This window comes from Akebia trifoliata, chromosome 13 (assembly GCF_017979445.1).
Source record: "Akebia trifoliata isolate Shusen 1 chromosome 13, ASM1797944v1, whole genome shotgun sequence".
In the NCBI taxonomy this organism is placed as follows: Eukaryota; Viridiplantae; Streptophyta; class Magnoliopsida; order Ranunculales; family Lardizabalaceae; genus Akebia; species Akebia trifoliata.
The window spans coordinates 14442680-14456539 of NC_141387.1; positions in this window are offsets into that span (position 1 = coordinate 14442680).

Consider the following 13860-nt stretch of genomic DNA (forward strand, 5'->3'; position numbering starts at 1 on the left):
TAGCATCTCTCTTTCAAAATCATGTATCTCGTCTCATCTCGGTCATCTTGAGCAAATAAATTCGTTTAAATAGTTTTAAAATGAGTCTAACTAGCCTTACTAAAAAGTCCTTTTGCTCACCTCTTGGCATCCAAAAACATGATCTAATGCCTCAGGGTAGTGGAAGACAAAATTGTATGAACTTTGAAAAAAAAATTTCCAAGAAAAAATATTTTTCACTGTTGAATTTCAATTTTAAGTATAAGAGTTATGTTGAAGTTTTGTAGCCATCCATTTTCAAAACCTTGGATCTAGCTTAAAAGAAATTGTTATTTTTTTCTTCTGTTTTTTTTTATCTAAGTTTTTCCAATGAAACATAGAGGGCTGTGGTGTTGGATTTTTTATGTGGTAGTCCATTTAAGAAAAGCAACCCTTACTACGGCTTAAAATCTCACAGTGTTAGTAAGGAAAGTTTCACTTTTAAAATGTTTAGAAAATTATATTTAAAAAAGTTAGGATAATTTTGACATATCCCCACGTTTTGGTGCATATTAGAGATCCCCCTGTGTTTTCATGACTTCAATCTTCAATTAAAAACTAACGACTGAAATGCAAATTCCTTTTATCCTCCTGTCTTCCTTCTATGCTTAGTGCGAATTGATGGACAATTTCCACTCCAAGACATAAACTTAAAAAATTGAAATTACTCTTTTTCTATTTTCAAGTTACTAAAGTGACTTTGAATCAGGCTAGCCTAACATTGGGGGACTAACAATGGATCGGTTCAGTATCAAATCAATACCACTCGAATACCGATCCAAAAAATTTTAAACATGGATCCGATTGGATTAATGACCATGTGAACTGAATCCTATCTATTTCATTTCATCCTTAATCCGAAACTAATTTGAACACTTGTCTTATTTTCAAATTATCAATGTTCAAAAAAATTTAAAAATATAAATCATATCAAAATTAAAAAAAAAAAACACTTTTGAACTACAAATATAGAGGGAAATCAAAAAGACTAAAATGGTTTATCTGTATGTATTTATATGAAATTAAGAATAAAAAAATATTAAAATATGTTCACATCGACTTTTTCGAAGCGGATTGGGGTATATCCGAATTTGATTTGAAATTGTATCACATGTAAGATTTCAATCCAAATCTGATCCAAAAAACTGATTTTTCATTTTTTTTTAATACCACAAGATGATGTAGCTAGGAAACTTTCCTTACTAAGTTGGTAAAGAAAGTGTTTTTCAATGACTTTTATCAATTGTTGTACCACTCACTTAAGGAATGAACGGTCTAGATCTTAAGTTAAAATTGATTTAAAGAAAGTATTTTAACGTAGAGTACTACTAGCACTAGGCTCCTGGTAGGATCGTCGTGGCAGTGCTCCCCTTTTCTGGTTTACACATGGCAACCTTAGTTTAACTAAACATTTTAGATACCTTTACATTTTCAAACTACTAGCAATATCTTCACCTCTTGAATAAGATGATGAAGATGATGAGAACAATGACGGTCATGATCGAAATATGTACAATTACAATGAAGATCATGATGAGGAATATGATGATGATGATGATCATTATCATGATAATGATGACAATAACAAGGCAATACGATGATGATCATGAATTTATGATGGTGATGATGACGACAATGATGATGATGAAGGATGAAGTGATAACACTGCAAATGATGAAGATCAAAGCAAGAGTATCTAAAATATTTACCAAAATGTGGAGAGCCATCATCATCACATCATCTTCTAGAGGTTGAAGATGACTAATTTAGGAGAGAAATTTCAAGATCTTTTGGTTATTTTTATTCTTTTATGAGAAAAGACTAAGATCAAGGGACATATCACTATTTCAACCTTACTTGGTAGCGTTGGAAAAGACTGTAAAAGGGCGGAAATGTAAAGTTTTACACTATTTTATAAACTATAGGTGCTTGGCTCGATAATTTTTAAGTGGAGTCCACTAAAATTTATGATAAAAGAAGGTAAAACAATGAGATTTTAAGGTACTACTATAAAGTATTACCTTAAAAAATCGACTAAAAAACTTTACCATTCTCTCCACGGCTTATTCTTTCATAAAATGTGCTTGATCCGAACATATACACTATTAGTTTAGTATAGTAGTTTTTTGTATATGCATATAAAGGATTAGTCTTTCTTCGAACTGAGTATAAACATGAGATTTTCAAGTCCAAAAATCTCTACTACTTGGATTTGGAGTCACCACCATTATTTTTAAAAAGGGGTGTGAATGAGCACTTAGAAAATTATTTTGAAAACTCGTTTTTATTTGTAGTGACTCTCGTACGGATAAGGTGTTGATCCACCTAAGATCTACATAAAGGGGTCCATGTTAGGGAATATGTAAGGTGTTAGGTACCATATTCCCTTCACCATAGGTGGTAACCTTGGATTTGGTCGTTTTTCGAAAAATAAAAATAAAAGTCGATAAAATCCAGTTTGTGCCTTCGAGTGCGAGAGCCTTTGATTTCGGTTTGAACCATTGAGGGCTTTCTTATTAAGGAATGGGCCCTTCTATGATCCATACCTTTGGTCACATTTTGAAATTTGTGAACTTATTGGTCAAAGGCCCATTTTCATAAGAATATTTTTTGTGGTGGGTGCTAGGGTGTATGGATTTTTTAGAAATATTATTTTGAAAATGTCTTCAACCCCTACTCTTTTGACCGAACTGAAGTCCAATCTATTGAAAGTAGAATATGGAAAAATATAAAAGGGAAAGAAGGGGTGTGTTATTTTATTTCTTTTGTTAGTGTCCTTACCCTACCTTATTTTTGAGTTGACTTTATTTGACTTTTCTCATTTTCTTTTAAGGTATGAGCTTCTTAATCTTAGTCTTGATGTGTTTATTGTGTAGAATTTTAAAGGTAAATGGGTGTAAGTGTAGAGGTTGTAAGAGAGAGCGAAAATGAGAAAAGTTGAGAGAGTTGAAGTTTTATAAGATTTTTCAAGACTTGAGGGATTATAAGAGATAAATGGGATTTTATAGGATTTTGATATGACTTTTAGGGGTAAAATGAGGTGAAAATGTGAAAAGTTAAATAATGGCATGAGGTTTATAGGTGAGGTATATGAAATTTCAAATTAAGGGGAGGGTATATGTGGAAAGTGGTGTAAATGAGTTACTTTTTACCCAAATGAATTGGATCTTTCAACCCATATGAGTTGAGTGTTATATAGGGTTAAGGAAAGTGGATTTTAGTTAGAAGAATGATTTTGTAAATGGTGGTTGTTGATATTTTGGGAAGTTGGAGAAGATGATGACAAATGTCAAAAGGTTGTGGGGGTGTGTGTTAAATAAGTTGATTAGGGAGAAAGGATAAAGGATGGCTTGTGGTAAAATGTTTGGAGAAAATGGAGGTAGCTTATGATATAGGTATGAGTTGGTTAGCCTTTTGAGAATGTTGATGGGATCAAGTAGATGGATTAGTGAGGTAGGTTGTGATTGTGACATGTGTCTCATTTTGACAAATTGGTAGTAATCATGGGTATGACATTGGGCTTGAGTAGGGGCTTTGGGCTTAGGATAGGGTAATGGTTTGAGTTGGATTGGATTTAGGGTTGATTTAGGTCAAATATGCTTAGGGGTTTCATTTGATTTGATTAGTATAGGATTGGATTGAGTTGAGAGGTGAGGTAGTGAGGGGTGACACATTCTTATCCCATGGGCCAAGCTAAGAGGCCCTAGGCCATTATTTGTAGTAAGCATTTTTTGTTTGGGCCTTTAAGCCCGCATCTTTTTGGATATTTTTATATAGGGACCTATTCAAATTGGGGTGTTTACAATTGCCCCTCTTTACAGGAGTTATGTGCAAAGAACTACAAAGAATAAACGAAATCCTTACATGTATGTCCCCGAGAATTTTGCTCGAACAAGTTTTAAAAATATCAAGTAGGTTTGAAGAATTTTGTGAAAAGTGGCTATCTAAGCACGGGGTCTTATACGATTAGAGTTTTGGATTTCTCGACTTTATTTACGAAACTCGTTTGAGGTCTCAACTTTATAATGGTTTGATGAAATTTTGAAATCGGAGTTTTTCAATGTGTTTTGGCAATTTGAACTTGACTTTTGCAAAAGTACTATTTTTTTGTTATTTTTCTATTTATTTTGTTTTTGTTTTTTATTTTTTATTATGATCCATTGATGGAGTATAGAATACTTGAATATGGTTCAATCCGTGCATTTAAGTAGGCATGATGGTTGGATGAGTTCACTGATGCACAGTCATTGGAGGGGATATGTCTCTTGGTTTCAAATGGGTTCGTAAACTGGTTTATTAGGCTTGGAGTGATGTGACGATTAGGTCGAAGGAGTTTTGAATGGGTCACTATGGGTTGGAATCTATTTTGGGGTAGGGTAAATTGCGTTAGGGTTTTGGTTAGGTTGGTTAGGGAGGGGCTTGGGTTTTTGAAGTGATTTAGATGGAATCTTGGTCTATGGTTATTTATGGTTGGCCTCGGTTAGACTTAATTCAAGTGTTTGATCAATGTTTATTAAGTGGTCAGATTTTCTTGTAGATGGTGCACACTCGAAGGAGTGGGGTAGGCCATTATTTGTAATAAGCATTTTTTTTATTTGGGCATTTTAACCATTTTGATTTTTGAAACATCTTTTTGGATATTTTTGCATGGGGCCCCATTCAAAATTGGGGTGTTTATAGCTTCCCCTATTTTGTAGGAATTGCATACAAAGAACTGCAAAGATTATACGAACCCCTTATGTATGGCCTTGAGAATTTTGCTCGAACAAGTTTTGAAAAAATCGAGTAGGTTTGACGGATTTTGTAAAAAGTGACTACCCAAGCATAGGGTCTGACAGGATCAGCCTTTTGGATTCCTCGACCTTGTGGCAGGGAACTTGTTTGAGGTCTCGGCTTTGTAACAGTTTGATGAAATTTTGAAATCGAGTTTTCCTACGTGTTTTGGTCATTTGAACTTGGCTTTTGCAAAAATATTATTTTTTGTTATTTTTTTATTTGTTTTTGTTTTTTATTTTTTATTATGGTCCGTCGATGGAGTACAGACTGCCTGAATATGGTTTAGTCTGTGCATTGTGTACAGACTGGATCGCTTACTTTTTTGGTCCGTACACAATGTACGAATTGCGTTGACTTACTTCTGTCAATGCATTGTGTACGAACCAACATGTTTTAAATTTGAAAAGGTGTACTCGATGCCTTATTTTGCCATTTTCAGTTCATTTTCCTTGGTTTTTCTTCTACATTCTATCTTGTTCTCATTGTGATTTTGGATTTTTGCACATGCAAGCGTGTGGATCTTTTAAGCGTGGTGAATCCATACTTCGAGTGTTTGCTACGCCTTTCAGATCTTCTTCTTAGATAAAGATTGGTTCTTCTTCCATGTCTTAGGTTATTTTCTTTTGAAAAATAACATCTATCACATGCCCACTTGTATTCTCATTTTTGAACATGATATGTTGAACATGAATTCTGTCCTTTCATATATATATATATATGTGTGTGTGTGTGTGCGTGTGTGTGTGTGTGTGTGTGTTTTTGTCTTGTTCTTGTTATTTTGAAAACCTTTGTCACATGTCCATATGTTATGTCGATCCTTGTTTTTTTTACTTGGACTTAGAACACATAAGGTCTACTTTGAAAGGTGGGATAAGTATGTTGGGCATGGGTGCATTCAAGTTGGAATGGACATTAGATTTGTGATGGGTAGGTGCAATCGTGTAGAGATGGTTACGTTAGGATTAAGTCAGGTTTAAAACAGGTCTTAGGTTTTTGGATTGGTTTGGGTTGTCGAATGGATTGGCTTGGGCAATGCTTGGGTGAGTTTTATTGAGTATTTGGCTAAGTTGAATCGAGTTGAGGTAGGCATGATGGTTGGATGAGTTCATTGATGCACAATCATTGGAAGGGATAGGTCTCTTGGTTTCAATCGGGTGCTTAGATAGGTTTATCGGGCTCGAAGTGATGTGAGGATTGGGTCGAGGGGGTTTTGAATGGGTTTTTTTGGGTTGGAGTCGGTTCTGGGGTAAGGTAAATTGGGTAAGGATCTTAGTTAGGTTCGCCAAGGAGGGCTCGAGGTTTTGAAGTGATTTAGATGGAGTCTTGGTCTATGGTTATTGATGGGTTGGCCTAGGTTAAACTTAGTTCATGTGTTTGATCAATATGTATTGAGTGGTCGGATTTTCATGTAGATGGTGCGCACTCGAGGGAGCAAGGTAGGCCATTGTCTGTAATAAGCACTTTTTTTTATTTGGGCTTTTAAGCCCATTTTGATTTTTGAAGCATCTTTTTGGACATTTTTGCATGGGGCCGTTCAAATTGGGGTGTTTACAACTTCCCCTCTTCGTAGGAGTTGCATGCAAAGAATAGACAAAACCCTTATGTGTACGGCCCCGAGAATTTTTCTTGAACAAGTTTTGGAAACCTCGAGTACTGATAGATTTTGTGAAAAGTGGCTACCCAAACACGGGGCCTGACAGGGTTAGCCTTTCGGATTTTTTGACCTCATGGCACGAAGCTTGTTTAAGTTCTCCACTTTGTAATGGTTTGGTGAAATTTTAAAATCGGAGTTTTCCAACGTGTTTTGGTAATTTGAACTTGACTTTTGCAAAAATATTTTTTTTTTGTTGTTTTGTTTTTTTTATTATGGTCCATTGATGGAGTATGGACTGCCTGAATATGGTTTAGCCCGTACATTGTGTACAGATTGGATCGTTAACTTTTTGGATCCATACACAATGTACGGACTACGTTGACTTACTTCTATCTGTGCATTGTGTACGCACCAATATGTTTTAAATTTGAAAAGGCGTGCCAGATACCTCATTTTGCCATTTTTTTTCATTTTCCTCTAGTTTTTCTTCTTCATCCTCTTTTGCTCTCGTTGTGATTTTGGATTCTCATGGTGATTCTTGCACGAGTGAGCGTATGGATCTTTTGAGCATAGTGAATCTAGACTTCGAGTGCTTGCTATGTCGTTCAGATCTTCTTCTTGGATAGTGGTTGGTTCGTTTTCCCTGTCTTAGGCTATTTTCTTTTGAAAAACAACCTCTATCGCATACCCACTTGTATTCTCATTTTGGAACATGATATGCTAAACATGAATTCTACCCTTTCATATATATGTTTTTGCCTTGCCCTTGTTATTTTGAAAACCTTTATCGCATGTCCATATGTTATGTTGATCCTTATTTTTTTACTCAGACTAAGAACACATACGGTCTACTTTGAAAGGTGGGACAAATTTCTTGGGTGTGGGTACATTCGAGTTGGAATGGACATTAGGTTTGTGATGGGTAGGTGTGATCGGGTAGAGATGATTATGTTGGGATTAAGTTGGGTTTAAAACGAGTTTCAGGTTTTCGGATTGGTTTGGGTTGTCGAATGGATTGGCTTGGGCAATGCTTGGGTAAGTTTTATGGGTATTTAGATAGGTTGAATCGAGTTGAGGTAGGCATGATAGTTGGATGAGTTCATTGATGCACAGTCATGGGAGGGGATAAGTCTCTTGGTTTCAAACGGGTCCTTAAACTGGTTTATCCGGCTTGGAGTTATGTGAGGATTGGTTAGAGGGGGTTTTGAATGGGTCTCTTTGGGTTGGAGTCAGTTTTAGGGTAAGGTAAATTGGGTCAGGGTTTTGGTTAGGTTTGTCAGGGAGGGGCTCGGATTTTTGAAGTGATTTGGATGGAGTCTTGGTCTATGGTTGTTGATGGGTTGGCCTGGGTTAGACTTAGTTCAAGTATTTGATCAATGTTTATTGAGTGGTCAGATTTTCATGTAGATGGTGCGCATTGGAGGGAACAAGATAGCTATCATTGACTAGGCCAGGGGGGCATACCGACCATGAGAGCTCGATATAAACATAAGATAGTCCAGGCATCACACGTGGAGGAAACGACTCCGTCTAATGAGTCCCTAATGAGTAGTTCATCATCATAAAGTGTGGTTAAGACTAGTACCTTGCAGCATCGATCTATTATTGGACGTACAGCTCAAAGAGGAAGCTAGTGGAGCTAATGGTGCTGCTAGAAAAGGCTATATAAGCCGAGGAGTGGAGACTATATGTACTACTATTCCAACGGATGTTTGAGAGGGTGTGTTGTACACCTCTCTCTTAACTAGGTTTAGTGGCTACATCTTGATATTCATGCGGATGAACGTGCTGAGTTACTACCCTTTCAGAAGCTTTAGAGGTAGTTGACAGATGTTCATGACCGAGTACGCCCTGTTTATAGAAGATTTGAAGGGATAATTCACCAGGGCCGAGTTCAGAGCATTTTTGAGGATCTCGTACTTCTGATCTGATCGTCCAATTTACTTGGTGATGGTAGAGCGGTGGTTCCCAACTACGCATAGTTTCCATATGCCCTAGACTGAGATCTATATCAGACTGTCTAATTTCATCGCCATCACGGGGATTACGATGGAGGGAGATCCCATTTTTCTCCATATGCTTCCCATCGAGGAGATCACCGACTTGATAGGGGATCCTTCCATTCTAGCTACCAAGGTCGGCAAGATGCACTGTTTGAGCATACGGTTCCCTTGGTCAACATTGGGTCACTGAGGTCGTACAGTCTGACGAGGAGATAATGATTTTGCTGCAGTCTTCCGCCTCAATTTCCTTTGCTTGCTCGGGAGTTGTTTATTTTTGGAGGATGATTCCATAGTGATGCCTAGTTCCTTCCCTTCCTCTAAGACATTCATTGGGTCGCCAGCTATGACTGGGGGAGTCTCATTTATGGCACCATCCTAGGTGGCCATGACTGGGTTGCGGTCGGATATTACTTCTCCTAGTGACAACGGGATTTCTGCAAGATTCTTCTGGCTATTTATTGAGGTACGTTATGTCTTGAGATTAGTGCCTTTGAATCTTGTTTTATTTGCCCATTAGCCTAATTTTGTTATTTTTCTTTCAATTTCTTGTTTGCGTCCACTTCTCTTATTATCTCCTCACCCTGCGTTATCTCGACAAGGGTTATCCCTTAGGCATTTTTTGGGCGACCTAAGATCTTCGTACTATCAAGAGCAATTCCTATAGTGCTCAAGCTTATTTCAATCGGTGTCGTCTTCACAAGTAAGCATTGTTTTATTTTGTAGAATTAAACTTCTTATTTGGTGTTTGTGGTCTGATTGCTCTTGTTTTGTAGATCTTTTCCGTTACTTTCCCTGACCTTCCTCACTCCATTTAGGAGCGTTGAGAGGTGTGGGCAACATTCAATCGGGACGTGCAGTGGGAAATCTATCCCTACTTTATTGGCCATCTTTCTTACATGTACTACTTCGGAGAGCGATTGTACTTTCAACATTACTGGTCTCTTAGTATCCCGACTGCTTCTATGATACCTTCTATGATGCATTTGACAATGAAAAAGTACCTGGTTTAGGTTGGTGGGGTGCTGACACAAAGGCTTCTAGTAGAGGGTGACTACATCAGTTGGTTCAAGATAGTTTCCATCAATTGCCTGATACCTGTTATGCCTATTCGCAACAAAAAGTGAATTTTTGTTAGAGCAAGAATTTGAAGAATTTAATCGCATCATTAGGTCCACAACAAAAAATTATGAAAAATGGAGTATGTAGATACGTGATTTTCGTCATTAGGACGGCCGCATCCACTAAGATTTGGAGTCGTCAGCTGTAGATATGTGATTTTCGTCATTACGACGGTCACATCCACGATGAATTGGAGTCGCCACCATTCATATTATAAGTGGGTGTGAATGGTCACCCGATGTACATTTTTTGAAAAATTACCATTTTTGGCATTTTAGTTACTCACAATGGATAAGGGGTAATCAACCTTGGGATTCGAGTAAGCGGCTCGGTTGGAGAAAATAGAAGGTGTTAGGCACTCTTTTCTCCCCGCCAAGTGACGGTAACCTCTACGCAACTCGATCATTTGATAATAAAAAAAGAAAATAAAAGTGCCACGTATGTGCGTTTTGTTCCCAAGATCGGGATTCATTTTCGGCTTGATCATAGGGTCATTTCATTAATAGAAATGACCCTTATGAATCTTTAGCCTTGGGGTCTACTCATTTAAAATAAAAATGAAAGAGAAGAAAGAGATATTAAAAGAGGGAGAAGGAAATGATAGAGAGAGAGGGGGGGATGTGCTTCGAACCCACCTTGTACTCTTGATCTTCTTTTCTTCTTCTTCTTGACTTCTCTTCTTCTCTTGAGTCCTTAATAAAATATGAGAGTGAACTTATTTTTTAGAGGATGATATGAGAGAGTAGTGAGGATCAGTAGAAAGAATATATTTTTTTCTTAAGGAGACTTGATAACCATTTTTGGGATGAAAGGGGAGGTATTTATAGATGTTTGGAGGAGGTTTAGGGGTATAATGGGGTGAAGAATTGGGAGAATAGAGAATGGCATGGGTATTTGAAGTGAAGGGTATGAAATTTTGAGTGTAAGTGAGGGTAGTTATGTAAATAAGGGAAATGGGTTGTATTTTAACCCAAATAGTTTGGATCCTACCCAAATAGTTTGGATCCTACCCAAATCCATTTGGGTAGAGTGTTTGGTGGGATGAGATGAGTGATGGTTGATGGGGGAGTGGGTGTGTAAGAGGGTTGTTTCGAAAATGAGTGTTAGGTTGGTTGAAGAGGTGAGGTGTTTAGATTTAGGAGAATGAGTTGTGTAAGAGGTGGGTATATTGATTTTTGGGAGGAGAAAGGAGATGATGCCATGTGGCAATCATGATGAGAGGGTGAGGTGATGAGATTGGTTGATTGGTTGATGGGGGTTGTTTGATTAGAGAGAAGGGTGTGGGTTAGTTGGTTGATGATGAGGGGATTATGGGTTGAGGTGATTTTATTGAAGTGTTTTAAGGGAAAGTGATGGGTTGTTATGGGTGGTGATGTGGGTGGTTGATGATGTTAAAGAATGGTGATGGCTTAGGTTATGGGTTAAGGTATGGGTGGTTGATGATATTAGAGAATGGGGATAGGTTAGGTTAGGGTAGGGTATGGGTTGAGGTGATTTAGGAGAGAGGTGAGATGGGTTAGATGAGTTGTTTAGAGAATGGTAATGGGGGTAGGTGATCAGATGAGGGAGGTGAAGGGTGGTGATGACATGTGTCATCTTTTGATGTTTGAGAAGTTGATTGGTTGATGTGGGTAATGGATAATGGGTTAGGGTGGTGGGTTGGATAATGGATTGGGTATGGATAGTGATTTGTGAATTTTTGATATATTGGGCTTGGGCTTTTTAGAGGGTTGTAGGCTATTTTGGTTTGGATAAAGTTTGTTTGTGGTTGGATTTTTTAGAATGGTTATTTTAGAGTTTAGGTATTACGTGGTTGATTTTAGGTTAGGGTGTAAGGTGGGGAATTAATTTAGGAGATGGTTAATGGTTTATGGGTCTTGAATGGGTTTAAGGTGTTCGCGGATTTGGAGATGAAGCGGTGGAAGGTAGATGAGGGGTTGGCATCCCAAGTCTCACATTTTTATTTTTTAATTTTTTTGAGATTTTTGCGATTATTGATTTGATCAAAAATGTCACGTGTTGGCATATCGGGCTTTTTGGGCTCGTTGAAGGATTTCATCGATCGTTCGATTTTTCTTGGATATAAAGGCGGGATGGTGATGTTGAACATGTGTAGGATGGGTCACAACCCTTTTTGTAGGTCCCCTGGACTATAGAGAGGTCTTAGGGACCTCAGTTCAATCCAAAATGTCATTTTTTAGCGTTTTGGGCCTTAGAGGCCCGTTGGCCTATTTTGTTGGAAAGTTGATATTTTGAATGGAGCGGGGTAGATGGGAACATGCCGAATTTTTTTGGTGAACCTACTAATCCATTGAGAGGTGTTAAAGGCTTTGATTTTGGCGAAAATGCCATATTTCGATGATTCGGGCCATCGAGGCCCGTTGGCCAAATTTATTAAAAAATTGTTATTTTTGGGTCTTTTCGAGTGAGGGCCCGTTCAAATTGGGGTGTCTATAGCTGCCATTCTTTGCAGGAATTGCGTGCAAAGAATAGACTAAACCCTTATTTATACGGGCCAGATAAAATTTTGCAAAACACGACTTTAAATTACTAGTTGACGTGACGGTTTTTGTAGAAAATGGTTACTCAAGCACGGGGTTTGACAGAGTTACCTTATTGATTCCTTAATCTCGATGGCGCGGAGCTCGTGTGAGATCTTGGATTTGATGTAGATTGGTGATTTTTGAAATTTGGGTATCTCTTGGTCGTGTTTTGACAAATCGAGATTGAGTGCAACTCGGAAAGATTTTGAAATTTTTTGGATTTTTCTAACTTTTTGATTTTTTTATTATTTTTTATTTTTTATTTTTTGGTGAGAAGGTTCAATGGGCTTTGAACAAATTGGTGTGCACACTCTCTTTGCCTAAAGTCCCATTGTAATGAAACTTGATTAAGGCTATGTTAAGGTGTTGAATTCCCGAGCTCAACCTCTCTCGATTTGGAGGGCACAAAATGACTCCCACCATTAAGGAGTTTGAAGTATTGTTGGGACTTGAAATATCGAGCGCGATTGTAGTTCTACCCCTACGTGAATGGGTATCGAGGCGAAACTTCCGACTTCTTGGGGATAAATCGTAAGTTTTTGAAGATTCCGGCTGGTGGATCAATTTTGACGACAATGTCCAAATCCTTCTTGATTGAACGCCTCATGGATCCTTCAAAGCCGTTGATTCACTTTAACGCTCTCACTTTGGTGATGATGAGTCGACTCTTGTTTCTAGGTGGTGGAGACATCATAGATCTTTTTCTCATTCACGTGATTCAACAAGTCCGGTAGGGACGCCGGTTGGCACCGATGCTTTTGAGCAAAATGTTCCAATCTCTCACGGCTTGTTCTTCCGGTTGTAATCGAATTTTTCAAGGGTGTGCTCCACTCCTGCAGGTAAATTCCAAACTTAACTTAGTTTTGGATTTAACTTAAATTTACTAGTTTCCAAAGTTTAGAATGCTCCTGTTATTGCAGCTTTGGTTTATGGATCATTTGACTTTGACCGAAGTGGTTAATCACCCATTTTGCGTTAATGCCGACTCGTACTTATGATGTCGAGACGATTCGCTCTCTTCGTTTCTGGTGGCAAGGAAGATTGGTATTCCTTCATTGGCAACCTCGATGATGAAGAAGTGAGATGGGTAAGTGCATTCCAACCTCGAGGGTCTCCCATGATTGCATTTGATGGTGTCCGTTTCCTTGTTTTGATTGGTCTTCACGAGGTAACTCATTATATACCACTTCGGGTTCTTCGTCAGTTTGGTTATGATCAGGGTATGCTCCCCGAGAATTTCCATGAGTTGGTTGGCCCTTTATCGACTGCACTTTTTAGTCGACTCGTGAAAGAATGGGGTCGGGTTGAGGTTCTGAGTCAACCCATCTTCGCAACACATCTGTTCCCGTCATACTTGCATTGGATTCGAGAGCTCGTATCTGGGAGACCCTCGATGTCGATAGTTCCTCGAACACGCCCTGGTGCTTCATCATTCTTTGATTACCTAGATCGAGTTGAGGAGTCTTAGACTGATCATCGTCGAATTCAGGCTATCTGGCTCAAATCCGAGAAGAAGATGCAGAAGGAGATTGCTCGACTGACATGTGCCCTTGCCCAGTCTGGATCTAATGATAGTGGTGAAGTGGCTAGGCTTCGAGCTGAAGTTGCTGAGTTGAGAGACAGATTTGCCCAGTGTCCTCATTTTGAGGACTTTGCAGCGTATTTGGTGAGTCGCGATGCTTCTGATGCTGATAAAGTGATGATGAGCCAGGCTGCCCGGATTCGTGCCTTGGAAGAACGCCTTGACTCTTTTTTCATTTCTCACCATGACGTTTGACTGATTGCGCTGTATTCCCACTTTTGTATT